Below are 13,956 nucleotides of genomic sequence, written 5' to 3'. Positions count from 1 at the left end.
TCCCGGCACCGTTTTAGTAATTACTCAGGATCTGAATAATTCAGCAATAATTTTGTATAACAAACGAAGTTTCACATTCTTTAATTACAGCAGTGAAGTGCCGGAGAGTGTGTGTGCGCGCATTTGTGCTAAATTATTCATCGCTTATCATCTCCACGAGCAACTATTAAGACAGATTACTCCGGGGACAAACCAACCTGTTTGAGGGGAATGTGCTAAATTATTGATTCGCCCCCCCCTCCACTGATTTATCTCTTCTTAAGACGTCACAACATGTCTTAGGGCTTTCTCCAAAAGGAACATCTCGTAATATCTTGCCAGCAAAACGTAAATAACTTCTTTCGCTTTAAAGCTGAAATCCAAGGGAATTAGCTCAGCTTCCCCACTTTTCAAAGTTTAATCGGGAAATGCTGATTGCTTTTGTGCTGATTGTATACAGGTTAGTCTTATCGACTGACAACCGTTCGCTTAGTGACCGCTCGATGTTACAATGGCGCTGAAAAAAAAAAACGACTTACGACCGTTTTGGCCCACTTATGACTGTTATAGCATCCCCGCAGTTACGTGATTTACACATTCGATGCTTAGTGACCGCTCGAAGTTACAACAGCGCTGAAAAAAAGCAACTTACGACCGTTTTGGCCCACTTATGACCATTGTAGCATCCCCGCGGTTACGTGATTTACACAGTCGGACGCTTGACAATTGTCTCACATTTATGACGGTTGCAGTGTCCCGGGGTCAAGTGATCTTGTTTTGCGACCTTCTGACAAGCAAAGTCAACGGAGAAGCCAGATTCACTTAACAACTCGGTTACTAACTGAATAACTGCAGCGATTCACTTAACAACTGTGGCAAGAAAGGTCGCAAAACAGGACAAAACTCACTTAAACAAGTTTCTCACTTAGCAACATAGATTTTGGGCTCAATTGTGGTCGTAAGTCTAGGGCTGCCTGTATATAAGTTTTGTTTTTTTTCCTCTTCCTTTGGCCAGCTATTTGAGTGAAACCTCCATAAACTGGCGCAGTCTACCTTTCAAGATAATGCCAGGAGCAGACCAGAAGGGGAAGCTTCGACGTGATGACGTCATCATGGGAATGCTGCAATGGTTGTAAGTGCGAGGATCGGTCGTAAGTCACTTTTTCCAGTACAGGTAGCTCTTGACTTACGACCACAATTGAGCCCAACATTTCTGTCGGTAAGGGAGACATTGGCTAAGTCAGTTTTGCGACCGTCGTTAAGGGAATCCCGCTTCCCCATGGACTTGGCTCGTGAGAAGGTCGCAAAAGGGGATGACGCCACCGTGGGAGACCGCGACCGTCGTAAGTAAATACGAGCCACTTGCCAAGCGTCTGAACTTGAATCACGTGACCCTGGGGAGGCCGCAACGGTCATAAGTGTGAAAAACGGTCATAGGTCACATGTTCAGAGCTTTAAATGGTCACTAAATGAACTGTTGTAAGCCGAGGACCACCTGTACCATTGCAAGTGTGAACTGTCATTGATGGGATGATGGTAAGTGAAGGACTGCCGTACTTGCATTTCCCCTTAAAATAATAATAATAATTAATAACAACAACAAAACAACAACAAGAACAACTCATAGATGTTGAAAGGGCTGTGCTATCGTGCTAATTCCCTACGACCAGGGATGGGCTGCTGGGGGTCCGCAGGGGTTCGGAAGAACCTCTAGGAAAGATTCTGTGCGGTTCGGAGAACCCCCGAATCCCACTCTTGGCTAGCCCCGCCCACTCCACCCCTCCCAGGAGTCCCCACGCGGCCCATTTTGGATGCAGGTAAGGCTCAGGGAGGGCAAAAAATGGGCCTACTAGAAATTTGGGAATTTGGCCTGGTTCCGGCCTCCAGAGGGCCTCCGGAGCCTGGGGAGGCCGTTTTCGCCCTCCCGGAGGCTTGAGAAAAGCCTCCGGAGCCTGGGGAGGGCAAAAATGCCCTCCCCACCGCTGTGGTGCAGAAGGCCGACTAGGCCACACTCACCATGGCCACACCCACCCGGCGATCGGGCAGAGAACCCCTTGCTAAAATTTTGGAAGCCCACCTCTGCCTAATACGGAGGATCCCGGACCTACGCGCCTTCCGCCGCGCTCTTAAGACCTTTTTATTTCACCAGGCTGGTCTGGCCTAACCTTTCCCATTCTTTTTTAATGTAAATTTTAATGTAAATTTTAATTTGTTCTTAACCTGGGGTTTTAAATTTGTCTTGGGCTAAATTGATTTAATTCGATTTTATTTCTGCTCTTAATTTTTGTATTTTACGTGTTTTACTCTGTGCCTGTTCACCGCCCTGAGTCCTTCGGGAGTAGGGCGGTATACAAATTAAATTAAATTAAAAAATAAAATAAATAAAATAAGACCCATGCTCCTGAACACCCTAGAAAACCAAAAAAACTCAGTAAAACAATAAATAGCTTTAATGGCTATTTATTGACCTTCCCCCCCTCCCCTCCTCGGCCAGGTGGCCACCAGGTGGCAGTGTGGAGCTATCGATCCCAGCCAGACACTCCCTCAATGGATGTTGCTGAAAAATTTGGGGTGGGGGTGGAGGGGTAGAGGTTAAAAAAATCTGGGTTTCTCTGTTAATAAGAGATGGGAGGGAGGAGGAGGAGAAAAGAAAAGGAATGCACTTCTTTCTCTCTTGATTGACACCTGCCATCTGCCTGTCATCTCCGTTTCAAGAGAGATGGGGTGGGGTTATTGCAAGCTTCTCCTTAATATCAAGGAACGTCCCCTGTTTCCCGGCGCTGGAGAATTATTCGTCTTCCATTTTCTGGCTGGATTTTGGGGAGGGGAATTCTGGAAGGGGGCAACGGCTATGGGGTGGGGGGAGAGACCAGGCCTCGGTGGATGCAGAGAAGATGGTAGGAGTTTGACAGGCAAACCCCCTCTGGGCCGCCTCTGAAGCATTACGCACGGCTGCCCCACAGCGCCTGCCTCGGAGTGCCCGGAGATTTCCCCTCTGTCCCTGGTGTTGGAAGAAATGTCCATCTGGGTTCAGTTCCAAGTGGGGGAAAAAAAAAGACACTGGATTTATGGAAGTGACTTGGAAAGATGGTTTTTAACGGGCTTATCACATGCCTTGAAGTGAGAGAAAAAAAGGGAAGGGATGCTGAGAGGTGCCCGAGTTTTATACCCTCTCTGCAGTGGTGGGCGGCTAAGGGTTCACAGGGGGTTCGGGAAAACCTCTAGGGAAGATTCTGTGCAGTTCGGAGAACCCCTAAATCCCCCTCCTGGCTGCCCTTCTGCCCACCCCGCCCCTCCCCTCCCCGGAGTCCCCACACAACCCGTTTTGGATGTAGGTAAGTGCACGGAGGCTCGGGCAGGGTGAAAAATGGGCCTACCGGAAGTTCGAGAAGGCGGGAAACGGGCCTGTTTCCAGCCTCCAGAGGGTCTCCGGAGCCTGGGGAGGCCATTTTTGTCCTCCCGGAGGCTCGAGGACAGCCTCTGGAGCCCGGGGAGGGCAAAAACAATCTCCCCGCCGTGCTGCAGGAGGCCAACTAAGCCACGCCCACCATGGCCACACCCACCCAGCAACCGGGTGGCGAACCCCTTCTTAAAATTTTTGAAGCCCACCCCTGCCTCTCTGGGCTTTTGAAATTGAGCTTGTATTCTGATTGGTTGTCAGACTCCCATGGGGCCATGCAGGGGGAACTCCGTAGGCTGTCCTGAGTCCCAAGCTTGGTTGAGCTTTGCCGGGTGATGTAATCTTCCCAGGTGCCATGTGGTGAGACGGGTAGAGGGCAGGGGTGGGCGTCAAAGATTTTAGCAAGGGGTTCTCTGGGGATCAGAAGAAGAGAGCCAAAGGTTAGAAGTAGCCAGGATAACATAGAGATTTGTCTTCTTTGACTTCCGGTGAGTGCGGGAAAAGTTGGAAGATGGATCGCTGTTGTAAGTCGAGGACTACCTGTACTGGACTGGATAGGATTCCGTCGCGTCTTTTAGGTAACCCACCGACATTCTCCCTCCTCTTTTTACGAGCAGGAATAAAAGTTATTGCGTCTTTCCCGAATGATCTACCCGTATTATTCCTGAGTTCAATTCCCCTTCTTGTTTTATTATGGTGGATGACAGATGGAGTCCCTGCAGGTCATGGAAACGGTAAGCGGTTTTGCGCGGAGTAACTGATGAGTAACTTCACACGGCGTCTAGGAGAAGCGAGGAGAGGTCATCAATCTTGCAGGTAAGGGAAAATTTCCGCTGGGGGAAGAGACTGTTTACGGGTTTACACTTTATTATGATGATTATTTTTAACAAGGGGACAAGGATTTTTTTTCCCTGCATCTCGCCATGTGGGGGGGGGGAGATGAAATTCACCGCAGAGGAGGCTGTGAGCAAGATGCAGCTACAGAGTTGAGTGCCTAGAGCGTCTCTCCCTCTCCCCTTGCCAGATAGGAAGAATATGTGAACCAAGGGAGATATTTTGGAGAGAGTTGGATTTGGGCTTGGAAGGGAATGGGATGCACATGCACAAAGAACATGGCGGCGACGAACATGGCGGGTGGGACGAGCGAGCAGCGATGTGGGGACCAGTTCGGAGGCAGTTATCGCTACCGGCTCGGCGACCTTGGCCAAATTTTGAACGGTTCGCGCGAACCGGTGCGAACCGGCTGAATACCACCTCTGATCGGGGTCTTGTTTGATGACAGTTACTGAAAACATCTGGATGGGGCATTTTAACATCCCAGAAGGCTGTCTCTAAGCTTTGTAAGGTTGCTTCAGCCCAAACTGAGAAAAATATTCCAGATGTGGGGAGTTTGACATAAGGACAGTGTTGAATGCAGCCGTTGACGGCTTGAAAATTCTCTCTTGCCTTCAAAGAATCAGGAAATAAGTCACCAATTGCAGTGGATCTGTTTGGGGAGGGGGTTAATCTTAGTTTTGAGGGGGTGGGGAGGCGCCCCCCCCGCAGCCTACTCAGCCCTGCACTTTTGACATGGGGGATGGGAGTCATTGCGCAATTTACAGGTAATCCTTCACTTATGACCACAATCGAGCAGCTCGGCGAGAGAATGGAGTTCTGCCCCATTTTACGACCTGTTTTGGCCACCGTTGTTAAGCAAACACCAGCTGTTGTTAAGGTTGTGACATGGATCCGGCTTCCCCATCGACTTTGCTGGACTGGAGGTCGCAAAAGGAGATCGCAGGAACACGGGATTACCGCAACCGTCCTAAACGGGAGTCCGTTGTCGAGATCCAGATGCAAATCACATGACCTGGGGATGGTGCAACGGTCGTAAGTGTGAAACATGGTTGTAAGTTGCTTTTTTCAGGGCCGTTGTAACTTCGGTCACGAAACTATTGTAAGAGGACGATTAGCTGTAATTTAAGGCGGGATCGTCCTCCCCCCTGGCTCCCTCATCTGCTCCCCTTTCTCCAGCCAGATGTGCACCCAGCCATACCAGTGGTGGGTTGCTCCTGGTTCGGTCCAGTTCTATAGAACCGGTAGTAAAACCAGCGGGAGACTCTGCCCACCCACCACAACATCGTCATGGGTGATCTGCGTATGCGCAGAGGCGTTGCGCATACCCGAGTGAAGCGAGCGCACAGGCGATCCCGTTGCGAACCGGTAGTAAAGTTAAGTGGAACCCACCCATACCCCATGGGAAGGAAAAGGGGGGGCTTTGGGGGTTCGGTTGGCGGTTCAGCAAGGTGCAGCAGGGCCTGGTTGCGAATCCCCGCGTGATTTGTGCTCTCCCGTGCATGTTAACTGCCTCGGCAGCTGCTGTTTGGGTAAAAGTTAATTAAAGAAACCATCGTAGCCCATTTAGAGGCGAGGGCTAATTCGGGGGGAGGGAGGGGGGATCAAAGAAGCGTAATTGGGGAGGGGGAGGGGGAGGCTCCTGTAGGATTTGCAGCTCATTCCGAAGCAGCTCACCCCACGAATGTGGTTGGGGTGGAACAAGGGAAGGGCAGGCCTGGCCGAGGCCCTGAGACACTTGGTGCCAACCTGGCATGCGTGCCTCTGTTCGGGGGGGGGCAGCCCCCCCATCATAGGAGCCGGGAAGGGTCTGTGCAGCTGAGCAGAGAAAGATCACATGGGAAGTCCCCGTTTTGTGTCCCGCACTGCCACTGAGCAAAGCAAGTCAGAGCTACCAGGTTAGTGGAGAGATAGCATTCACACAACTTATGAGCCTTTCTTTCTTTCTTTCTTTCTTTCTTTCTTTTTCTTTCTTTCTTTCTTTCTTTCTTTCTTTCTTTCTTTCTTTCTTTCTTTCTTCCTTCCTTTTTCTCTTTCTTAATTTCTTTCCCTTTTCTCCCTCCCTTCCTCTTTCCTTCCTTCCTTCTTTCATTCTCTTTCTTTTTCTCTATCCCTTCTTTCTCCCTCCCTTCACCTTCCCTCCTTCCCCTTTCTTTTTCCTTCCTTCCTTCCTTCCTTTCTCTTTCTCTTTCCCTTCTTTCTCCCTCCCTTCCCTTTCTTTCTCTTCCTTCCTTTCTTTTTCTTTCTTTCTCTTTTTCTCTTTCTTTCTTTTCCCCTCCCTCCCTCTCCTTCCTTTCTTTCTCTTTCTTTCTTTCTCTTTTTCTTTCCCCCTCCCTCCCTCTCCTTTCTCTCTTTCTTTCTTTCTTTCTCTTTTTCTCTTTCTTTCTTTCCCCCTCCCTCCCTCTCCTTTCTTTCTTTCTTTCTTTCTTTCTTTCTTTCTTTCTTTCTTTCTTTCTTTCTTTTTTTCTCCCTCCCTCCTTCTTTCTTTTTTTCTCTTTTTTCTTTTCTTTCTCTCTCTCTCTCTCTCTCTTTGTTTCTTTCTTCCTCCCTCCCTTCCATATGAAAAATATGGATTCCTTGATCTCGAATTGGTAACCTCTGATCCAACCAATTTGTTTCTCTTTTTTTTTCTTCCTGGAGCTCCTTCCAAGTAAGATACAGAAGCTTCTTGACACTCATGTCTATTTTTCACCTTAAAAAAATATTTTACAAACCTACCTGGCAGGTTGAAATAAAACAGGATTTTTTGCGAGGGGTTATCCGAAGCCATTCGTGTGGATTAATGCCTAGCTATTTAAAGGAAGGGACGGCAAGAAAACTTAACCTCAAATTATCTTCACTCTGTGCAGCGACTTGGCATAAAATGGACCAATTTTCAACCAATTTACTTAATGACATTATTATGCAATGATGTAAATGACATAATTTGTGTAATGGTGTCATTCAATGGTTGTGGGTGACATACCTTCCGATTTAATGGGCCTTTGAGAATCACAGGTGCCCAATGAACTGATTAAGATCTTTTTTCACTATATATGGTTGTTTATTTTTATTTTTCAGTCAAAGAATGACACACTCAGAACAAAATTTAAGACATTAGTGGTACATCATCTTATCTACATCCATATCTATCTATCTATCTATCTATCTATCTATCTATCTATCTATCTATCTATCTATCTATCAATATCTATCATCTCTCTCTCTACCTATCTATCATCTCTCTTTCCTATCTATCTATCTATCTATCTATCTATCTATCTATCTATCTATCTATCTATCATCTATATCTATCTAATCTATCATCTATCTATCCATCATCTATCTATCTTCTATCTATCTATCATCTATCATCTCTCTCTCTCATCTATATCTCTCATCTATATCTATCTATCTATCTATCTATCTATCTATCTATCTATCTATCCATCATCTATCTATCTATCATCTATCTATCTATCTATCATCTATCATCTATCATCTCTCTCTCTCTCAACTATATCTCTATCATCTATATTTATCTATCAATCCTATCTATCTATCTATCTATCTATCTATCTATCTATCTATCTATCTATCTATCTATCTATCTATCTATCTATCTCTATCATCTCTCTCTCTACCTATCTATCATCTCTCTTTTCTATCTATCTATCTATCTATCTATTATCTATCTATCTATCTATCTATCTATCTATCTATCTATCTATCTATCTATCATCTATATCTATCTAATCTATCATCTATCTATCCATCATCTATCTATCTTCTATCTATCTATCATCTATGATCTCTCTCTCTCATCTATATCTCTCATCTATATCTATCTATCTATCTATCTATCTATCTATCTATCTATCTATCTATCCATCATCTATCTATCTATCATCTATCTATCTATCATCTATCATCTCTCTCTCTCAACTATATCTCTATCATTTATATTTATCTATCAATCCTATCTATCTATCTATCTATCTATCTATCTATCTATCTATCTATCTATCTATCAATATCTATCATCTCTCTCTACCTATCTATCATCTCTCTTTCCTATCTATCTATCTATCTATCTATCTATCTATCTATCTATCTATCTATGTATGTATCTATCTATCTATCTATCTATCTATCATCTATATCTATCTAATCTATCATCTATCTATCCATCATCTATCTATCTTCTATCTATCATCTCTCTCTCTCATCTATATCTCTCATCTATATCTATCTATCTATCTATCTATCTATCTATCTATCTATCTATCCATCATCTATCTATCTATCTATCATCTATCTATCTATCTATCATCTATCATCTCTATTTATCTATCAATCCTATCTATCTATCTATCTATCTATCTATCTATCTATCTATTATCTATCTATCTATCTATCTATCTATCTATCATCTATATCTATCTAATCTATCATCTATCTATCCATCATCTATCTATCTTCTATCTATCATCTCTCTCTCTCATCTATATCTCTCATCTATATCTATCTATCTATCTATCTATCTATCTATCTATCTATCTATCCATCATCTATCTATCTATCTATCATCTATCTATCTATCATCTATCATCTATCATCTCTCTCTCTCTCAACTATATCTCTATCATCTATATTTATCTATCAATCCTATCTATCTATCTATCTATCTATCTATCTATCTATCTATCTATCTATCTATCTATCTATCTTCTATCTATCATCTCCCTATCTGCTAGCTCCTTGCTACTGAATATGAAACACACATACATATACAAGTAGTCCTTGATTTATGACAATAGGGACCAGAAAATTCACTGCTGAGTAGTGTGGTCATTAAGTAGACATCACATGACTCTGATTTGTGACCTTCCCTGCCTTCCCCTCCCCAGAAGCTTCTGGGAAGGTCATCAACAGTGATCATGTGATGCAATGGTCATAAATAAGCACAAGGACCGGTCATAACTTAAGGCAGTTTTTCACAACACTGTACAACGTCAAACGGTTACTAAGCAAATGGTTGTAAGTTGAGGATTTACCTGTGCGATAGACATGTAAATGATTGTCACCTAGACGGTGTAAAGCAGTTTTTCTCAACCGTGGCCTTTTTGAGATGTAGGGACTTCAACTCCCAGAATTCCCTAGCCAGCACAACACAGCTGGCTGGGGAATTCTGGGAGTTGAAGTCCTTACACCTTAAAGTAACCAAGGCTGAGAAGGTGTGAAGAATAGAGCCGAGTTGGTACTCACTTCCCCGATGCCAACCTTGGCTTTTGAGATTTCGAATCTGCCTTCTTATTTTCTTATTTTTCTATATATAATTTGGGCCAGCATGAGGTCTAGGATCTTATTAAAGGAGGGAGATAAGATTCTCAGCTGGTTTTAGCAATGTTGGCATGAAATTAGAGCAAGGAACGGCAGTGGCGACGAATCCCACAGAAAGTGGATTGCTGGATAAAATCAACTTTAGGATCCAGCTATTCACTCCAAGTGTGAATTGCCGAAAAGAAAAAGGACCATTCAATGCAAGCAGTTATAAATTAATTGGGTTTTTCAAATACTTTTATCTCCTCCAGTCATCCCCTTCCATGCCCTGGATATTTTTAAATTCCTACTTTAACTTTGCAAATAATTTTTTCCCCCCTCCCAGGGCTCGCTTGCCCACCCCAGCCTCCATCTGTTCGAATCCCCCCCCCATCCCTCCCTCCCTCCCTCCGTGGTTAAAGATGTAGAAGACGAAAGAAGAACGCGAGCTTTTATAATGATGACGATTAATTTTTTTTCCTTACTGGACTAAGGAGAGCATGGCAACATTTGCATATGTATTCATGAAGGGAGAAAGATTTTGAAAAATGGGGAGGGAACGGCGCTGTTGGGAGAGAGAGAGACAGAGAGAAAGAGAGAGAGAGAGAGAGAAAGAGAGAGAGACAGATAGGGAGACAGAGAGAAAGAGAGAGACAGAGAGAAAGAGAGAGACAGAGAAAGAGAGAAAGATAAAGAGAGAGATAAAGAGAAAGATGAAGAGAGAAAGATGAAGAGACAGAGAGAGACAGAGACAGAGAGACACACACAGAGAAAGAGAAAGATAAAGAGAGAGAGAGAGAGAGACAGAGAAAGACACATAGAGAGAGGAGACAGAGAAAGAGGGAAAGATAAAGAGAGAGATAAAGATAAAGAGAGAGAGAGACAGAGACACACACAGAGAAAGAGACACACACAGAGAGAGAGAAAGATAGAAAGATAAAGAGAGAGAGAGACACACACAGAGAGAGAGAAAGAGAGAGGGAGACAGAGAAAGAGGGAAAGATAAAGAGAGAGATAAAGATAAAGAGAGAGAGACACACACACACAGAGAAAGATAGAAAGATAAAGAGAGAGAGAGACACAGAGAAAGAGAGACACAGAGAGAGAGAGAAAGAGAGAAAGATAGAAAGATAAAGAGAGAGAGAGACACAGAGAGAGAGACAAAGAGAGAGGGAGACAGAAAGAGGGAAAGATAAAGAGAGAGATAAAGATAGAGAGAGACACACACACACACACACACAGAAAGAGAGACAGAGAGAGAGAGAGAGAGAGACAGAGAGAGAGAGAGAAAGGGAGAGAGAGACAGAGAAACACACAGAGAAAGATAAAGAGAGAGAGAAAGAATGACTACTTTTCTTTTGTAAATGGAGCTTGTAAAAAAAATTGACTTCCAGTCTCAACCCATTCAACCATGTTACACCCAATTAAAAGCAGTGCTCTAATTGGCTTTTTACAAAAAAAAATTAGGGCTCTCCAAGTTATGCACAAGGGGGAAGGGGTGGCCTGTACAACTTCCTGCAAATGTCTGTGTTATTTTTTTGTTGTTGTTTTGCTTTTCCGCTACAGATAGTCTTCGACTTACAACAGTTCATTTAGTGACCGTTCAGAGTTATAACGACAGTGGAAAAAGTGACCTATGACCGTGGTGGCGCAGTGGTTAGAAGTGCAACATTGCAGGCTAATTCTGCCGACTGCCTGAAGTTTGATCTTGACCGGCTCCAGGTTGATTCAGCCTTCCGTCCTTCCAAAGTCGGTAAAATGAGGACCCAGATTGTTAGGGGCAAAATGCCGACTTTGTAAACTGCTTAGAAAAGGCTGTAAGTGCTATTCCTTCCTTCCTTCCTTCCTTCCTTCCTTCCTTCCTTCCTTCCTTCCTTCCTTCCTTCCTTCCTTCCTTCCTTCCTTCCTTCCTTCCCCCAGTGGTTAGAATGCAGCATTGCAGGCTGACTCTGCTGACAGTCAGGAGTTCGATCCTGACTGGCTGAAAGTTGACTCAGCCTTCCGTTCTTCTGAGGTGGATAAAATGAGGACCCAGATTGTCGGGGGCAAGAGGCTGACTCTGTAAAGCCCCTTAGAGAAGGCTGTAAAGCACCATGAAGCGGTATATAAGTCTAAGGGCTATTGCTATTTTTCACACTTACAATGACAAAACACTGTGACAAAAATTCAGACACTTGGCAACGGACTTATATTTATGACGATTGCAGTTTGCTGTTGGGGTTTTTGGGCAAGCCCAGGTAGATTTATAACACGTAGAATAGAATAGAATAGAATAGAATAGAATAGAATAGAATAGAATAGAATAGAATAGAATAGAATAGAATAGAACAGAACAGAACAGAACAGAACAGAACAGAACAGAACAGAAATAGAAATAGAATAGAATAGAATATCAGAGTTGGAAGGGACCTTCGAGGTCTTCTAGTCCAACCCCCTGCCTAGGCAGGAAACCCTATAAACCACTTCAGACAAATGGTTATCCAGCATCTTCTTAAAAACTTCCAGTGTTGAGCATTCACAACTTCTGGAGGCAGGTTGTTCCACTGATTAATTGTTCTAACTGTCAGGAAATTTCTCCTTAGTTCCAAGTTGCTTCTCTCCTTGATGAGTTTCCACCCATTGCTTCTTCTCCTGCCCTCAGGGACTTTGGAGAATAGCTTGACTCCCTCTTCTTTGGGGCAGCCCCTCAAATATTGGAAGACTGCTATCATGTCTCCCCTGGTCCTTCTTTTCATTAAACTAGACACACCCAATTCCTGCAACCGTTCTTCATATGTTTGAGCCTCCAGTCCCCTAATCCTCTTTGTTGCTCTTCTCTGCACTCTTTCCAGAGTCTCCACATCTTTTTAACATCGTGGCAACCAAAACTGAATGCCGTATTCCAAGTGTGGCCTTCCCAAGGCCTTATAAAGCGGTATTAACCCTTCACGTGATCTTGATTCTATCCCTCTGTTGATGCAGCCCAGAACTGTGTTGGCTTTTTTGGCAGCTGCTGCACACGACTGTCTCATATTTAAATGGTTGTCCACTAGGACTCCAAGATCCCTCTCACCGTTACTACTATTGAGCAAGGTACCACCTATACGGTACCTGTGTTTTTCTTGCCTAAATGTAGAACTTTGCTTTTTTCACCCTTGAATTTCATTTTGTCAGATAGCGCCCCATGTTCAAGTCTGCCAAGATCCTTCCGTATCCTGAGCCTATCTTCTGGAGTATTGGCTATTCCTGCCAACTTGGTGTCATCTGCAAATTTGATGAGTTCCCCATCTATCCCCTCGTCCAAGTCATTGATGAAGATGTTGAAGAGCATTGGGCAGATTTATTCTTGAATAAGTGGAATCCGACTATCCCCTCATTCACTTTGCTCATCAGAAAGTCGCAGAAGCTGGCTTCCGTGACCCTGGGACAACGCAACCGTCATAAATATGAGTCCATTGCCAAGCGCCTGAATTTTGATGTCACAACCATTGCGTGAAAAATTGCCCTAAGTCACTTTTTCCCGAGCTGTTGTAAGTCATGGGGTATCTGTACTCTTACATGTGGGGAGACCCTCTGTTGTGGCCCGTCAGCGGCCTGTGCAGCTAGTAGCTGATTCCGACAGCGAGGAGGCTTTTGTGGTGCTGCGCCAGCAGCCTGTGCAGCTGGCACTCGAGTCGGACAGTGAGGAGGCTGGAGAAGATGTGGTGCCAGAGGCGGGGATTCAGCCAGGGCCTTCAGAACCTCCAGAAGCTCCCATAAGTGAAGAGGAAGAAGAGGAGGAGCCTCTTCTCGATGCACGGGCGCACAGAGCGGCCAAAAGGCAGGAGTGGCTCCGCAGGAGGAGGTCTCCTTGAGAGTAAGGCTTGGGGATAATTGGCCTCTCCCTTAACCTATTTAAGGAAGGACGACAACTGAGGCAATTTGCAGGGAACCACTTCATTCACTCTCCTTCGCGTCTTGATCTTAGTTCTCTTATCAGTTTCCTGCAAATTGCTTCTGGGCTTTCTGCCAATCCTAGTAAGATTACAATTATTTATTCTTTGGATTCTTGAAGGCTGTTAAGAAAGTTAATTAACAGCCTTTGTTTGAAAAAGACTGATTTAATTTAGTAAACTAAGGTTTGTACAGACTTTGTGTGTGCTGCGTTCTTTGGGGTCCGTAGCTGGGGCAGAACACTCTCCCCATATGCTCCCCTGCCCCTTCCCCATGGTTCTCCCTGTTGTTTGACGATGGGCATCATTGAAATTCACACCGACCAACCGAGCGGAGCCAACGAGGGCAGGTGGCGGACGCCAGGTGCTAATGCCGCACCCGGGAGATTGATGGAAGGTCCCGGGTTTAATAGAGAACACCAGCTATTCTTTTGTCCGCGGAGAATAGGTCTTTCAAGGTCCAAGCGGGAAATTACTTTTGCAAAGAAGAAAACACGCACATGCATTCACACCACAGGGGCACGGCAAGGC

General features: G+C 44.6%; 1 long non-coding RNA gene across 1 annotated transcript; it reads left to right on the top strand.

Annotated features, from left to right (window-relative positions):
• Positions 1–3,463: 3,463 nt before the first annotated feature.
• LOC132712553 (uncharacterized) lies at positions 3,464–13,663 on the top strand. The gene is made up of 3 exons (XR_009623187.2): positions 3,464–4,195; positions 11,081–11,331; positions 12,668–13,663. It is a non-coding gene; the product is annotated as an uncharacterized LOC132712553 (long non-coding RNA).
• Positions 13,664–13,956: the final 293 nt, after the last annotated feature.

This window comes from Pantherophis guttatus, chromosome 18, assembly GCF_059756535.1.
Source record: "Pantherophis guttatus breed Tessera chromosome 18, ASM5975653v1, whole genome shotgun sequence".
Lineage (NCBI taxonomy): Eukaryota > Metazoa > Chordata > Lepidosauria > Squamata > Colubridae > Pantherophis > Pantherophis guttatus.
This window is presented reverse-complemented; position numbering and strand designations above follow the sequence as displayed.